The sequence below is a fragment of the Balaenoptera physalus genome (assembly GCF_965194825.1).
Source record: "Balaenoptera physalus genome assembly, chromosome: 12".
In the NCBI taxonomy this organism is placed as follows: Eukaryota; Metazoa; Chordata; class Mammalia; order Artiodactyla; family Balaenopteridae; genus Balaenoptera; species Balaenoptera physalus.
In genome coordinates, this window is record NC_138897.1 from 96,951,465 (window position 1) to 96,969,131 (window position 17,667).

The 17,667-nt window shown below is 40.7% G+C and overlaps 1 long non-coding RNA gene across 3 annotated transcripts in view; it reads right to left on the reverse strand.

Moving 5' to 3' along the window:
• Window positions 1–262: 262 nt before the first annotated feature.
• The window catches only part of LOC309639870, a 29,467-nt gene continuing 12,062 nt past the window's right edge, over window positions 263–17,667 (reverse strand). The window contains exons 2-5 of one of the 3 annotated variants that reach the window (XR_014251901.1): window positions 15,246–15,371; window positions 14,891–14,983; window positions 668–14,035; window positions 263–343 (exon numbers count right to left, since the gene is read on the reverse strand). This is a non-coding gene — a long non-coding RNA (uncharacterized lncRNA). Of the gene's footprint in view, window positions 344–493; window positions 14,036–14,890; window positions 14,984–15,245; window positions 15,372–17,667 lie in introns of those variants that run through there. The other 2 variants (XR_014251902.1, XR_014251903.1) reach the window with 2 other exon arrangements.

Sequence of the window (17,667 nt, forward strand, 5' to 3'; positions counted from 1 at the left end):
ATCCATCCTTTTTCAAATGTTCACTCATTTATTTCATCAGAAAAAATTGAATATTGTAGACTAATATGGCCTAACATAGCATAAAATTGTCTGTGATTTCTAGATGTGCCCACTGTGTCCCCCAGAGCAAACCCAGCCAGAACGGCTGATTTCAGAAGGTTATGAATGTCTTGATGCCCCATTTTTGTTCTAAATTCTCTATACTTACATGCAATTTGAGTGTCATTTATTATATATAAATTTTTACTTTAGCTGCTAATATCAACTGTTCACATGCAGTCTAGTGCATATAAAATATAATGACCAAGGGACTTCCCTGGTGGCGCAGTGGTTAAGAATCTGCCTGCCAGGGCTTCCCTGGTGGCGCAGTGGTTGAGAATCTGCCTGCCAATGCAGGAGACACGGGTTTGAGCCCTGGTCTGGGAAGATCCCACATGCCGCGGAGCGACTAGGCCCGCGAGCCACATCCACTGAGCCTGCGCGTCTGGAGCCTGTGCTCCGCAACAAGAGAGGCCGCGATAGTGAGAGGCCCGTGCACCGCGATGAAGAGTGGCCCCCGCTTGCCGCAACTAGAGAAAGCCCTCGCACAGAAACGAAGACCCAACACAGCCATAAATAAATAAATAAAATAAATAAATAAAATTAAAAAAAAAAAAAAAGAATCTGCCTGCCAATGCAGGGGACACAGGTTCGAGCCCTGGGCCGGGAAGGTCCCATATGCTGCGGAGCAACTAAGCCCATGTGCCACAACTACTGAGCCCACGTGCCACAACTACTGAAGCCTGCACTCCTAGAGCCCGTGCTCCGCAACAAGAGAAGCCACTGTAATGAGAAGCCTGCGCACTGCAACGAAGAGCAGCCCTTGCTCACCACAACTAGAGAAAGCCCACGCACAGCAACGAAGACCCAACGCAGCCAAAAATAAAATAAATATATAAATTAAAAAATATATATAATGACCAAACAAAATGTCGTGAAATTCAGTGGATAGCTCTGAAATATTTTCATGCACTTAATTATAAACATGATAACTACCTGTGGGTTATTAAAAGATGCCTTCCTAACCTCTCTTCCCAAAGGACACAGATTAAAACAATTACCAAAAACTGGTGAATGATTTTACTCTCTAGAAATCTGTAAATGTGAGACTCTTTCCATCCTTATTGTGAGGACTGATTTTTAAAGCTATCTTACTGATGGCTTTCAGGAGTCTAGTGCTACATTATGATTTCTAACAAATGCAGAAGTATCATATGACAAACAACTTTGAATGTTCCTACTGTATACATGAAAATACTAATGTGGCTGTGAATTACAATGAAACAACCTATGAATCATTTTTTTATAATTTGTGCATCCAACAGAATGTAATAAATTTATTATTCCCATATAATTTTAATTATTAGTAATATTCATGATGAAATATTTTAATTCTTTACATGTAATAGTACACTATTGATCTTTATTTTATTTATGTTCATCCCTTATTTTTCCATCCAAAACCAACCAGCTCTAAGACATACTTTCTTTCTTTTCCCCCAATAAAGTGTAATTCCATTCCTCATACCTTCTTTACTGAAAACATGCATTCTACTTTCCTACTGTATACTGAAATGCTTCCTACTGAAGAGGGTTGTAGAGGGGTTTAGGGTCCCTCCTCTTGCTGACTGTCAGGTCTCTGTCCACTTGTCCTGGGGGGTTGATCCAAAGGTCCCATGTAGAATGAAGTCATCTCTTGAGTGTTGGTGAGCTGATATCCTTGGCTGAGGACCACCTGAAATTTCATTGCCTGAAGGCAAGAGGAGACGAATTTAGTTAGGAAGTTTAGTAGGCAAGGCCGGAACAGGAGCAAAAGGAAGATGGAAGCATGGGGCCCCAGAAAAGGAAGGAGCCAGGACAGCCAAAACCATGTTTTTTTTGTTTTGTTTTGTTTTTAGTGAAACTCTTGGGAGGCTCTATCCTTGAGGCTGGTTTTGTGATTGGAGCAAGTATTGGTAAACAGCCTCGGGGATCTGGACAGAAGGGCACTTGTGTACAACATAGTCTAAGTTGGCTGAGGTTAAAGCCCATCCCCAAGGTGTTGTCAGATAGGCGGATCCACTTGCCCCAACAGATTTGTCAAGGCATAGCCAACAATAACTGGAATATGTAGAATTGGTTGCCACAAGGAAGTGCTGTGCCTGCTTGAGAACCCCCTGGTAGGGGTTTGTATCAGTGAACTCAGGACTGGACAGGAACTGAGAAGCAAGGCAAAAGTTAAAAATGACAACTTGGGGTCAATTCTTGAGGAAGACAGAGAAGTCAAACTACAAATATGAGAAGTCCTATTATCAGGCAGCAACCCAGTACTGGAGCCCACCTATGTTGTGTTCAGAGGGTTTTAAGAGGAGCTACTTACCTGCTTGTTTTTTAAAGAGGAGCCTCAAGTTCTCTAGGGGCTTACAAGTGTAGCTGTCTGGAGGGTCCTTGGAGGGCTTCTCCTCAGCAGGTGCAACCCATGGCTTGACCCTGGTGTGATGGATCCAGCTAGCAATGCCAGGTCTTGATAGGCGGCTTATTGTCTCCAGGCAGTTTGTCTTCCAGTGTCCTGGTTTCCCACAGCGATGACAATTGCCGGGGGAGTTGGGGTGGTGGTGAGGGGGAAGCCTCCCGGGGCCAACCAGGAGTTGGCTGTTGGACCTGTAATGCTGCCACTAGTTGGGCCTGCCTCTTAGCCTTGCGTTTTTCTTTCTCTTTTCCCCTCTCCTCCTCTCTCTCCTGGTTGTAGAAGACAGAGGAGGCAGCCCTAAGGAGCTCCGAGACAGGAGTGCTAGGTCCTAGGGCCACCGTTTGTATTTTCCTCCTTATGTCTGGGGCAGCTTGAGTGATGCAACGGTCATTTAAAACCAGTTTCCCTGCCTCTGAGTCTGGGTCTAAGCGTTTTATAAAGACTTCCCTCAGCCACTCATAGAAGGCAGTGGGATTTTCCTGTCGTCCTTGCCCATAATGAACAGATTTTAGTTTACATTGTTTCTTTCCCTCAACCAGGCAGAAGAGGGAGTGGTCCCTGGCTGCCAGCCCTGCTGAAGTATTATAGTCCCAATTGGGTTCCGTCTGGGGAACGGCCGGCCACAGTTCCCCTGGGAAATTGTTGGGGGTTTGTCATGTGGTAGCCGTCTCCCAGCTGAGCGGTGGCTTCATATTTGGTTGTTCTTTCTGACTGAGAGAGTGTCCCAGCAAGGATGATATAAACATCCCTCCAAGTTAACTCAAAGGTCTTAGTTAGATGCCTAAACTTATCTAGATTTTTTTCAGGGTCATCTGAAAACTTTCCTAGATCTTGTTTTATCTGACTGAGACCCTGCATAGAAAAAGGAACTTTGATCCTTATGGGAAATTCAGAGGGCCCTATTACCTCCTGAAGTGGGCAAAGTTTTGAGTTATGGGGCCCCAGGTAAGGGGCCAAAGTTTCAGGGCGGGGGCATCCAGCGCTGGGTACAATGAGGAAGAGGCCGTTTGTGTAAGAGGCTCCTTCTTTTCCCCAGAAGAGGGCTCCAACGGACAGGGCTTATTGTCGGCTAAGGCTTAGTATCACCAGGAGAGGGGGAGGGAGGTTTGGTGAGCAAATTAAGCATTGCCAAGTCAGCAGAGTCTACCCAGCAAGTCCTGTAAAGTTCGGGGTTTTCCCTGAAGGCAAAGAAGACTTGGACATAAGGGACCTCGCTCCACTTGCCCAACTTTGGACAAAAAAGGTCAAGCTGGGGAATGGTATTGTAGTTTAAACTCCCATTTTCAGGCCAAATTTCTCCCCCTCCTAGCTTGTATTGTGGACATGCCGTGTTGCAAAAGAAAATTAATGGCTTCTTCCCCAAGGTTTGGGGATCAAACTTAGCCCAATTCTTTAGGATACATCCTCAGGGTGAATCTGGAGGATGGATGGTCAGTTGCCCATCGGATGAGGCCGTTCAGGACTCAAGGGTCTCCAGGTTCTGGAGGGACCAGGCAGAGAGCAGAGAAAGCGTTTTAATTTTACCCGCAGGTGTAAATCACCAAACTGTAAACCATAAGTAGCTTGAGCAGAAGGGCTTCTCTGTATCTTGGCAGCAATCTGAGTCACGGCACCAAAATGTTATGGGCGGAACAGCAATTCCTCAGTGCTTGTCCTCCCAAAGGAAAGCATTCAATCGAGAGACATATAGAAGTTTTAAGCAGCAAGTGTTTTATTAAGCGAAGTGAAAGTACACTCCCGAGAGAGAGAAGGGGAGCAGACTGTCTGGAAACCAGAAGCAGCCTCTATTAGTTTTAATTACATATTTAAATTAGAATCCTCAACTCTTAAAAACCTTAAATTCTAGTGAAAACTAAGAAATAAGCAATTATGAACTTTTACATTAGGATTCTGTAGATTGGTGAACATAAATATCAGTGATAATTTCCAAAAACATTTGTTTTCTTATAGAGAACATCTCAGTGTAGCACCAAACATATTCATTAATAGTCCTAAATACCTTTACTTTCTCTGTTTAGTAACTGATGTCTTAGTATCTTATTTTTTTTGTGAATGACCTAGCTATTCAATAAACTTCCATCACTTAACTTTTTTTTTTTTTTTTTTTTGGCTGTGTTGGGTCTTCGTTGCTGCACGCGGGCTTTCTCTAATTGCGGCGAGCAGGGGCTTCTCTTCGTTGCAGTGCGTGGGCTTCTCATTGTGGTGGCCTCTCTTTGTCGCGGAGCACGGGCTCAGTGTAAATGTTTTTTTCGTCAGCCCTTTAAATATATATATTTATATACATATTTAAACTGGGGTAAGTAGCGTGGACTTGTTTGGCTTTTAATGTTGAGGACCAGTAGGGCTGCCCATTTAACCTTAGGTAGTGTAATATCAAAACATTGTGTTTTAATCACATAAATGTCTGTTTTATTTATCCCATTTTAAATAACCATCTAAAGATTTCTTTATTCATTTGAGAGAAGTCCTTTTTAAAATTTCTATCTTGCTGGAAAAAGTATCTAGACTTTTCTTACAGGTTTTTTTTTCCTGGTAACATTAATTATTCTAATGTTTTTATTAGCGTTTGTAAGACCTACGGAGGGGAAGCAAAGACCACAAATAAGGCTTCCCAAACCAGTTTTTCTTTGTTTTAAACTAAAGATGTCCTTTTTTTAAAAATGAAAAAAGTATACTTATTTATTATTTGTTTTATTTATTTTGGCATGAGGGATCTTTAGTTGCGGCATGTGGACTCTTAGTTCCTCAGGGCTCACCAGTGGGAGTGGCTGTAGTCTGATGGCTGCTAGATGGCAGGTATTCTTTGCTTCCTTCCTGAGTTCCCTCAGGGCTCACCAGCTCACCTTTGGAGGGCTGCAATCGCTATTGACTATGACATCATTTATTTACTGATATGGCAGGCAATATTTTATTTCTCAAGTGAAAATAATGTTAATAAAGTGCCTTATAGGAAAGGGGGTCTTGTAAGTTTGGTGGCGTGCTCTTCTCAGATCTTGGAGTCGGGTAAACTTTAAGCAATTGGAAAAAGCATTTTCCCTCAATATAAATGAAATCAGTTTTAAAACCAGAACACTGGGCCTTGAGCCAGTACTAAAATTGCTGAACCTTAGATTCACACAATAAACCAGGATTCCAGAAGGGGGCAAGAAGGGTCCCAGGTAGTAGGTAGCTCCCCCTGGACTTCAGCAGAATCAAATGCAAGTTGTCTCTGGAAGAAAATGTTCCCCAAATTCATTCAGTCAGGATTCCTCCAGCTTAAAATTAAACACATATTATTGACAGTTCACAAACAAAGATCACCAAACCCACATGGAAACGAAGCCATTATGAGGGAGACAATCACCCAAATGATAAGCAACAGACTCAGGCCCAAAATACATCAGATACTAGAATGATCAGATACAGACTATAAAAGGATTAGATGAAATGTTTAAATAAATAAATTAGGGAATCACAAAAGTAAGTAAGCAAAAAGAGACTATAAAAATGACCAGGCAGACTTTTAAAGTTTACTTTTATTTATCTTAAATATGCATATGGAAAATCCACTATTGTTGATGTTAAGTGCTGAGTGTATTGACAAATGCATAGTCACGTAACCATCACAATCAAGACACAAATGCTGCCATCATCCTCCCCAAATTCTTTCCCGCTACCCCTCTGAAGTCACCCATTCCTTCCTCACCTCCAAACCCTGGTTATGACTGATCTGTTCTCCCTCTGTATAATCAACGCCATTCCCAGGATGCTGTGTAAGTGGAATCGATCACATAGCAGGCAGCGTTTGAGTCTGGCCTCTCTCACCCAGCATAAGGCGTGAGACCAAGCTGTGCGGCCACGTGGTTCCATAGCCTGGTCCCCTGTGGTGCTGAGCAGCATTCCACTGTGGGTGCTACAGTGCATTGATCTATTTGTTACTGTACATTTATCCACCCTCCAGCTGGGCATGTGGGTTGTATCCAGTCCTTGGTGAATATGTAAAACCTGCTATGAACATTGCAATGCAAGTTTTTATGTGAAAATGTTTTCCTTTCTCTTGGGCATAAATTGGCAATATGGTAAATGTACATGTAACTTTAAAGAACTGCCAAATTGCTTTCCAGATTGCATTGTCTTGCATTCCCACCAGCGATGTATGCGCTCCAGTGGTTCCACATCCACACCCGTGCTTAACAGTGTCAGTTCCTTTTAAATTTGTTCGTTGTTAACCTAACAGGTGTGTCGTGATATCTCACTGTGGTATTAATTCCCTAATAATTAATGATGTTGATCATATTTTCATGTGCTTATTTAACATCTATTTATTCTCTTTGAAGTGTTCAACTATTTTACCCATTTAAAAATTGAGTTGTTGTGTCCCTATTTTTAAGTTTTGAGAGTTCTTTACGTATTTTGGATATAAATTCTTTCTTAGATATGTGATTTGTGAATATTTTCTCCCACTCTTGGCTTCTTTTTAATTTTCTTAACAGATTTTTCAATTGGGCTGACTTCAAATCCATTAATCCTATCTTCTAATATGTCTCTTCTGCTGTCAACTCCATTCAGTGAATTCATAATCTCACTGTATTTTTAGTTTTAGAATACCCATTTAAAAAAATTTTTTTTTAAATTTATTTTTGGCTGCGTTGGGTCTTCGTTGCTGCGCGTGGGCTTTCTCTATTTGTGGCGAGCGGGGCCTACTCTTTGTTGCAGTGCGCAGGCTTCTCATTGTGGTGGCTTCTCTTGTTGTGGAGCACAGGATCTAGGTGCATGGGCTTCAGTAGTTGTGGCACGCAGGCTCAGTAGTTGTGGCTTGCGGGCTTAGTTGCTCCGTGGCATGTGGGATCTTCCCGGACTAGGGCTCGAACCCATGTCTCCTGCATTGGCAGGTGGATTCTTAACCACTGCACCACCAGGGAAGCCCCAGAATACCCATTTTTAATACAGTTTGTTACAATTCTATATCTTTCCATTCATTATGTCTACTTTTTCCTCTATCTTCTACTTATCATACTTACTTCAAGGTCCTCATCTACCAAGTCCAATATCTGAATCTTCTGTAGGTCTGTTTCTATTGACCATTTTTTCTTTTAGTCATCAGTTACATTTTCCTGATTTTTTTGCACAACTAGCTATCTTTTATGTTAACTGTTGTATAAATAAGAAATGTAGAGGCCCTCCAGATGATACTATCTTAGATCAGAGAGGATTACTCCTTTCCTATTTCAGGGAAATAGTATAGGGACTGTGCACTTCAATCCAGTAAGAGAGTGAGTTGTGTTGGGGCTGTAGGTCTGTCACTGAGGCACAACTTACACACAATAAAATGCATGTTGTATAGTTTAATGAGCTATGATAAATATACACCTATCTCTAACACCCCAATCAAGAGATAAACTTTTCCCCAGTCCCTCAAAATGTTCCCATTTGAATTTGTCAAAAATTTTTTGCATATACTGAGATAATTTTTCTCCTTTGTTAATGTGAATTACACTGATTGCTCCTCAAGTATTCATTAAAATTTGCATTCCTGGGATAAATGCTTCTTGGTCATGATGTATTTACCATTTTTACATATTGCTAATATTTACTAATTATGATGTTAATATTTTGTTTAGGATTTTTGCATCTATTGAATTGGCCTGTCATTTTCCTTTCTTATAATATCCTTGTTAGGTTTTATATGAGCTATGCTGGCCTTACAAAATGAGTTGGGAGGTTTCTTACTCCTTTATCTTCTGAGTTTGTGTAGGATTGGTACTGTTTTAATAAATTATTTCATAGATTCCTACCAGTGAGTTTTTCCTTGTGGTGAGGTAAATTTAATATATGTAATAGATACAGAGCCCTATGATGTTTTTCAAACATTCGTCCAACTCATCTAAGTTGTAAAACGTATTACCATAAATCTGTTTGTAACATTCTCCTGTTTTCCTTTTAATATCTAAAGGATCTGTAAAGACCACTCTTCTTTCATCCCTGCCATGAGTAATTTGAGTTTTCTGTTCTCTTGATTGGTCTAGCTGGGGTTTATCCATTTTATATTTTCAAAAAACCAATTATATTTTTGCTAATTTTCTCTATTTTTTCGTTTTCTATTTTATTGATTTCCACTTTTATCTTTATTATTTACTACCTTATACTCTGATTTAATTTGCATAATTTGCTCCTTTTCAAACTCTGTTAGGTAGAGGCTTAAATCATTGATATTAGACTTTCTTCTGGGACTTCCCTGGTGGTGCAGTGGTTAAGAATCCACCTGCCAATGCAGGGAACACGGGTTCGAGCCCTGGTCCAGGAAGGTCCCACATGCTGCAGAGCAACTAAGCCCATGCACCACAACTACTGAGCCTGCACTCTAGAGCCCACGAGCCACAACTACTGAAGCCCGCATGCCTAAAGCCCATGCTCTGCAACAGGAGAAGCCACTGCAATGAGAAGCCCACGCACCACAACGAAGAGTAGCCCCTGCTCGCCACAACTAGAGAAAGCCCGCATGCATCAACAAAGACCCAATGCAGCCAAAAATAAGTATAAATAAATTTATTTAAAAAAAGACTTTCTTCTTTTCTAATACAAGTATTTGAAGCTACAAATTTCCCTTTTAGGCAAAGCATCAGCTGCATCTCTTGAAGTCTGATGTGTTGCTTTCCTTATCAGTTAGTTCAAACTATTTTCTTATTCTCTTTTGATTTCCTCCTTATTTTGTGTTATTTAGAAATATATTGCCTAATTTTCAAATATTTGGGCATTTACTAGATGACTTATTATTTTTTTTCTTTTGTTATTAGAGAACATATCCTATGATTTCCATCTATGAAGATCTGATTTATGGTTTCACGTAAGGTCTATATTGGTGACCGTTCCATGTGCACTTGAAAAGAATGTACATTCTGCAGACTTTATGCGTAGAGGTCTATAAGCGTCAATTAGGTCAGGTTCATCAATAAAATTGCCCAAATACTTTATCTCCTTCTGTTGGTGGTGTGTGTGTGTGTGCACTTGTTCTGTTAATTACCAAGAGAAAGGAGTTAAAATCTCCAATTATGATTGTGTATTCTTCTATTTTTCCCTTTAGCTCTATCTACTTTTAAACAGCTTTACTGAGGTATAATTAATATACCCTAGAGTTCACCCATTATAAGTGTTCAAGTCAATGACTTTCAGTAAATTGGAGTTATGCACCCATCACCAAAATCCAGTATTTTAATCGCCCCCAAAAGATACCCCCCCTCCCATTTGCAGTCAGTTCCTGCTTCCACCGCAGCTTAAGGCAATCACCAACCTGAATTGCTTTTGACTTGCCTTTTCTGGGCAGCTTGATATAAATAGAATATCTAGTGCTTTGAGTCTGGTTCCTTTCTTGCTGCAACTATGTTGTAGCACCTTTTTATTGCTTAAAAGTATTTTATTGTATGGATATATCACATATCCTTTATCCTTTCACCAGCTGTTTTTTTTTTATTATTATTAAGGTCATTTTTAAAAAAGAAAAAAGTTTTTAAAAATAAATATATTTATTTATTTATGGCTCCGTTGGGTCTTTGTTGCTGCACATGGGCTTTCTCTAGTTGTGGTGAGCGGGGGCTACTCTTCGTTGCGGTGCACTTTTCATTGTGGTGGCTTCTCTTGTCATGGAGCACAGGCTCTAGGCACACAGGCTTCAGTAGTTGTGGCACGAGGGCTCAGTAGTTGTGGCTCGCAGGCTCTAGAGCACGGGCTCTAGAGCGCAGGCTCAGTAGTTGTGGCGCATGGGCTTAGCTGCTCTGCGGCATGTGAGATCTTCCCAGACCAGGGCTCGAACCCATGTCCCCTGCATTGGCAAGCGGGTTCTTAACCACTGCGCCACCAGGGAAGTCCCTCACCAGCTGGTCTGAATTGTTTAGAGTGTTTGGCTATTACAAATAATTCTGCTAGGAACTTGCATACTCGGTAAGATTGGAATGCTGTCTGTTGGGACATGCTACATGCCCTGAACCAGCAACCAATCTAGACTGTTTCTCCCATAGCTGTACTACACAGGGTCCAATCTTGAAAATTAAAAAGTACTCTAAGTAAAACAGGGAATTTAACATGGTTACAGAGGTGATAGGAGGGATGAGAAGCTAAAGAGGGCACTGAGGCATCCCAGATGTTAGCAGAAGCCGGAATTCATTACCATGACTAGGCTGGAGGGATGAGTCCAGAGCCCAGGGTCATCCAGTGGACGCTGTAGCCATGGTCGGCTACTTAGGAAGAGCCGGAGCTACAGAGGAGACACAGCCGTTGCTGAGACTTCACCTGAGGGGCAGATGGGAAGAAATATCCTGCTTTTTACTAATCTAGCACCCACCAGTACCTTCTGCTAATCAAACTCATCTAGAAGCACCTGATACAGGAGATACATCCTGTGAGGCCGACTTCCCCTGCCCTGGGGGCAGAATAGGTGGGCGTAGAACGAGGAACGGGTCTGAGGCCAAGTGGGCCCAGGGTCAGCACCGTCCATCCACTTGTTGTTCCACATCCATTCTTCTCGCCCTTCTCTGATACACATATGTGACACTGAGATAATAATACTGTCCTTCTGCCTATCATGAATCAACGAATCATACAATGACACTCTCACCCTTTCCCCCCAAGAGCAAAAGTGACGTTCCACGAATCATGTTCACATTCCAAGTCAAGGATCTCTAGACAATGTGATGTTTTTTCTCATGATCTATGATCTATGAACTAAATTATAAAACAGAGCCTCACCAATGCTCCATATCAAAACAAAAAATAGGCAAGGAAAACTTGTTGAAACATAACAAAAGTATGCATAGCAGCTACGCTTGTCTCTGTATATGCCATTTTCAGAACAGTGGAGACCTCCCCATATGGGCTGCATAAGAAATTCAGGGTCACAGCAATCCCACTACTGGGCATAAACCCTGAGAAAACCATAATTCAAAAAGAGTCATGTACCACAATGTTCATTGCAGCTCTATTTACAATAGCCAGGACATGGAAGCAACCTAAATGTCCATCAACAGATGAATGGATAAAGAAGATGTGGTACATATATACAATGGACTATTACTCAGCCATAAAAAGAAACGAAATTGAGTTATTTGTAGTGAGGTGGATGGACCTAGAGTCTGTCATACAGAGTGAAGTAAGTCAGAAAGAGAAAAACAAATACCGTATGCTAACATATATATATGGAATCTAAAAAAAAAAAAAAAAAAAAGTGGTCATGAAGAACCTGGGGGTAAGACGGGAATAAAGACACAGACCTACTAGAGAATGGACTTGAGGATACGGGGAGGGGGAAGGGTAAGCAGGGACAAAGTAGAGAGAGTGGCATGGACATATATACACTACCAAACGTAAAATAGATAGCTAGTGGGAAGCAGCCGCATAGCACAGGGAGATCAGCTCGTGCTTTGTGACCACCCAGAGGGGTGGGATAGGGAGGGTGGGAGGGAGGGAGACGCAAGAGGGAAGAGATATGGGGATATATGTATATATATAACTGATTCACTTTGTTATACAGCATAAACTAACGCACCATTGTAAAGCAATTATACTTCAATAAAGATGTTAAAAAAAAAAAAGAAATTCAGGGTTAAATTCATCCCCCACAGCAATGCTTTGCTAACCGAGACCCTAATTTAGTCTTGAACACAACCACATATGCAAATAACATTTGCTCTTGGATATACAATCTAAGACCACTGTGTGTGCATCTCCCTTCTCTAATGAAAACCGTCTTCTGTAATTCTGAATGTCACAGTCATTCAAGAAAGGATTTTGACATTGCCAAGCAATATCAAGGACAGAAATTACTAAGAACTCTAAACAAAGGCAGGCATAACTCGCATAATAGGTGGTTTCAACAAAGACAAGTTTCTTGTGTTGGCAACACAAGAAAATCACATATTTAGGGAATGGTGCAAATGTTTAAATTTCACCAACATTTAAGGAAGGCTTTTGGTATTTTCGAGACATGTTCTTAAAAAATTTAACTTAATTAAAGGTTGGCACATTTAAAAGATAATATCTTGCACATTGCAAGGTTTTCTTGTACACTTAATAATCAAATAAGCACAAAGTTGTTTTTTTTTTTAACAAACAATAACAACTTGATTCTAAAAGCTTCATCTATATGAGATCTCTGAATCAAAATGTCAAAATTCCTAACTCTCCTGGTGAAAGTCTCTGAATGTAACCTTACAAAGCTACATGACCCTTTAAAAATAAAGTGTGTGTCTTCTTCTAATTATTTGAAAAGCACTTTAGGGAAACATTAAAGGATTGGCACAGAGAACAGTATAATGCAACGTCTTACCATACTAACCTAAACTACAGATAGCGCCTTGGCTCTATTGTATGTAATCAGTGTGCAAATGAACTTATGCTAAAAATAGCAGGAGGGTATGCTTTGTGGGTCCACCTCCATTTTCAGGATGAGGAGCAGCACATTTCAGAGCTTTTGCTCACCCAGTCCCATGTTAGCCTGTACTCTGGCCTCCACACTGAGTTCCGTACATGAACTGGTGACTCAGAGGAAGCAGGAGACTTTATTTAAAAATCCCAGCTTCGATGACTGAAGACACAGCATGGTGAGAGTTCTCAGACTCAGTTACATGTACCAGAAAGTACTTGGTCATTTAACCTCTTTGTTAAATAGTAAGTCAATCATTTGATCCAGTTTATATTCTATTGTTGTAGTGCAAGGTAAGTGATAGTCTATGCAGAACTCTTGACAGACGCCATGCTATGAACAGAACATATATCATGTTCACAGTTATATTAATTTCATATATGCTATGAAAAAATATAAAATCATATTATTTAGCCGTACTTGGGAATACAAGTCCTATAAATATACGTCTGAAGCAATATGCTTCTTCCCCTGCTGTCATGATTATTGAACTTTTCGTAAAAGTCTCTCACATTTGCTATACTTCTACGGTTTCTGTTCTATGTGAGCTCGCTGATGGATCACGAGGTGTGACTTCTGGGAGAAAGCTTTCTCGCATTCACCACATCCATAGGGCTTCTCTCCAGTGTGAGCCCTCCGATGTGTAATGAGGTGCGACTTCTGAGAGAAGGCCTTCCCACACTCACATCCATAAAGTTGTTCTCCCATGTGAATGGTCTGGTGCGTAGCAAGGTGTGACTTCTGTGAAAAGGCTTCGCCGCACTCACTGCACTTAAAGGGTTTCTCCCCTGTGTGTTCTCCAGTGGACGACGAGCCGTGACTTCTTGCTGTTGACTTTCCCACATTCATTACATTCACAGTATTTTAATCCAAAACAAATTTTTTCATGTTTGGTATAGAGGAATGATTTTTCATACCCATTAAACTTACCAGGTTTCTTCCTTCCATAATTTCCACTCTGAGTAAGCAAATCTAATGAATATTGCAAATGTTTTCCATTTGAAACATACTTATTAGGTTTTGCTTTAAAGGTTCAAGGTACATGCCTGATTGAACTGTTTTTCCACTCGCATTACTTTCACAGGCTTGTTCCAATCTTTTAAGCCTGTCTTGGGTTTCTTGGTGCCAAGCTTTGTAACGATCAACTTTCCAGAACTCTACAAAAAAAAACAATAAACATATTTTGTGAATCCTTTAATAACTGTGAACCAGATAAACTAGAACCATAGAAATAATAATGCACAACTATACGCTTTTGCTTGGAAATTAAAAAGTGCTCTCATGGGAACTGAGGTAGAAAACCAATAATAGATAAGGAAAAGGAAAAAAACGCTTTGACTAAATAGGGTATTAGAGGCCAAGATATAATAATCTGTCCTAGGCAAAGGTGGGGTTTCATTTGGGCACAATCAACTTTAAGACAAGGCAACAAAAGTTGCACTAAAAGTAGGGAATGATGACATCAAAGTTATTCCTTTGGTTACAGGCACAGAAGGAGTAAACTATCATAAAAGAAACCAAGGAGAGAATAGAAAAATGACCATGGGTTTTCAATAGCAATCTGAGGCATTTAACAATGTAAGGGAAAGAAAATAGGAGAGAATTAGAAAAGTGAGAGGCAAAAACATTGCAATTAATCCTGTATACATGAGAAAAGAAAAGGAATCTATCATCAGGATAAGGTTTGGGGTGCAGAGAGGGAAAATGAATGGACAAGGTCCTATGTGAGAAAGACAGGCCTAAGCCCCTAAGTATACGTAAGTGGAGCACAGCTCACTAAAACTAAAGCAGAGAAGGACAGATTATCTTAATATGGATAAGTGATACACAGTATGATATCTGGATATCTGAGAAGCTCACATTAGTGGTCTTGAGTCACTTCCAAAGGTTTAGGGGCTTCGAGAATTCTCTTTTTACTTCAAAGGTAACCACCCTTCACTATCTTCGCCGTCTACTGAAAACTGGCATTTAAATTCCACTGTCTCACACTTGAGAGGTTATCAATCACTCACCTGAAAAGCTCTGACTTGGGGTATCCTCATCTATTGCCCGTGGCTGGTCTTGCTCCAATCTGAAGATCACATCTGGTTTGATAACCTGAAACCCTGCACATGGGAAATCACAGAGGAATTGAGTCCAATTTCTTGGGTTTCAGCTTCTAAAGAATAAACAAATGTTTAGTTCAAAGGCTGCACAATGAGGCCTTTAATTTGGGATGTGAGTGTACAAACACTGTTTGAAGACAAGAAAGGACTAAGATTTTCTCAATTCTTCAACTAAAGCCTAAATCATTAAACACTTCAAAGGCCACAGTTTTTAGCAAATGAATAGGAAAAGACAATTGACTGGGCAGGAACGTGTCCTTACCTAGCGACTCAAGGCTGCTCAAGTTCTCCAACATCACATTTCTGTACAAATTCTTTCGAGCAGAATCCAGAGCTGCCACTCCTCCCATGTGAAGTCCACAGCCACATCCTCAAATGACAATGACCCCTGAAAGAACATGTTTGCATTAAATCTGAAGAAACATATATTGGACAATAAAGACAAGATGTAAAGAAACACTGTAGCAGGAACCACTGGTTGCCTTCAAAGGAGCCGTTTCCTCCTCCTTTCTTGCTAATAACCCCAATTATATTAGGGATGAAAATATGCCCTGTTCCCAGGAACGAATCCTAACGGTTCCAAGTCCGTCTTCTCCTATTTCCCTTTGTTCTTTTGTCTCTCTCACATCAGTTATATGATTATGTTCTGGCAATGGGATGTAAGGAATATGTGACGATGATCTGGAGGAAGCTTTTGCTTTTCTGATAAAAGAGACAGATATTGATAGTGCCCTCTGCCCCCATCCTGACCATCCTGACTGCTTTTAATACAGATGTTAGACTTGGAGCTGCAGCAACCATCTTGAGCCATGAGGCAATATGTGTGAGCACAGAAAACCGGCTTGTGAAGTACAGCAGAGTGGAACCCTAGAAATAGCCGTAATCTCTTACGACACCAGTGAAGTGCTGTGCCAGCCCAGGGCTGTCTACTTCCAGGTGTCTTACAGGAGAAAATTAAATGGCCTTATTATTAAAGCTAGCATTATTTAGGTTTTCTGCTACTTGTAAATGAAAGCATTATTTATTTATTTATTTATTTATTTGACTGCATTGGGTCTTCGTTACTGCACATGGGCTTTCTCTTGTTGTGGCGAGCGGGGGCTACTCTTCTTTGCGGTGCGCGGGCTTCTCATTGCGGTGGCTTCTCTTGTTGCGGAGCACGGGCTCTAGGTGGGCGGGCTTCAGTAGTTGTGGCACGTGGGCTTCTAGAGTGCAGGCTCAGTAGCTGTGGCGCACGGGCTTAGTTGCTCCACGGCATGTGGGATCTTCCCGGACCAGGGATCGAACCCGTGTACCCTGCATTGGCAGGCGGATTCTTAACCACTGTGCCACCAGAGAAGTCTGAAAGCATTCCTGACTGACATTTATTTAGACCATTCTTATCAGGATTCACTATATAGCCTCTCTACCATAGACTTAGTCTTGCATTGCACTTTATTTGAGAAACAAAAATCTTTTTAAATTCCTATTATAATTTAAGTGATTTAAATAAGATAGAATGATCTAAGATATGTTTATTCATCAGTAAATGTGTCAGGTACGACTCTAGGTACTGTCAACATAAAGACAAAACACATCCTGACCTAGAGAGCTTTCAATCTTGTACAGCAAGGCAAATTTATACAAAGGCTATGATAGAAGAATATGGGTGGTATAATTAAAACTACAATAAGGTATCATTTACACCTACTAGATTGCTGAAAATTTAAAACTTGACAATATCAAGAGTTGGTAAGGATGTGGATGAAAGGAAACTAGTACAGTGCTGGTGAGATACAAAGTCTTTGTACAACAATTTAGCATTATCTTATAAAGGTAAACATTCACAATTCCTGTGACCCAGCAGTTCTGTTCTCTAAGCTTATACCTTAGAGTGGGGTTTACAAACTACAATCCGTGGCCAAGTCCAGCTAGGTGCTCACTTTTTAATTAATTAATTATTTATTTATTTTATTTATTTTTGGCTGTACCATGTGGCTTGTGGCATCTTAGTTTCCCCACCAGGGACTGAAACTGGGCCCTGGCAGTGAAAGCGCCACATCTTAACTACTGGACCGCCAGGGAATTCCCTCAGTGCTTATTTTTTAAAATAAAGTTTATTGAAGGACAGCCTACACCCATTTGTTTATGTACTGTCTCTGACTGCCCTCACACTACAGTGGCAGAGTTGGGTAGTTGCTATAGGAAACGTACGGCCTAAAAAGCTTAAAATATTCACTACCTGGTCCTTAGGAAAAGTAGCTATCCCGTCCTAGAGACTTTCTTGCACGTGTGTACCAGCCAACAAATATAATCCTTTTCAGAGCATCAGTGTTTAAAACAGAAAATTTGAAATAGCTCAAACATCTAATGGCAAGAAAGTAGATAATTACATAGTCAATGGATTAGACAAGAGTGAAAATGCATGGATTACAGCTCTATGCAAGAACATGGATGAAACTTAAAGACACATTTGTAAAAGCATTTCTTACTCTGAGAATTTATAGTCACAGATCTTCCTTCACACAGATTTGTGGTTCCAATATATACTACCTGCAAGGTCCAGGAACTTCTAAGCTAAGAGATAAACAAAAAAGTGGTCCCTGACCAGTAATTCCTCTGTTGGGCAACTTAGTAGAAGCAAAACAAATTATTTCTTAAGGGACATACTCCCACCCAGGCTGCACAAGACTGTAACAGATAAA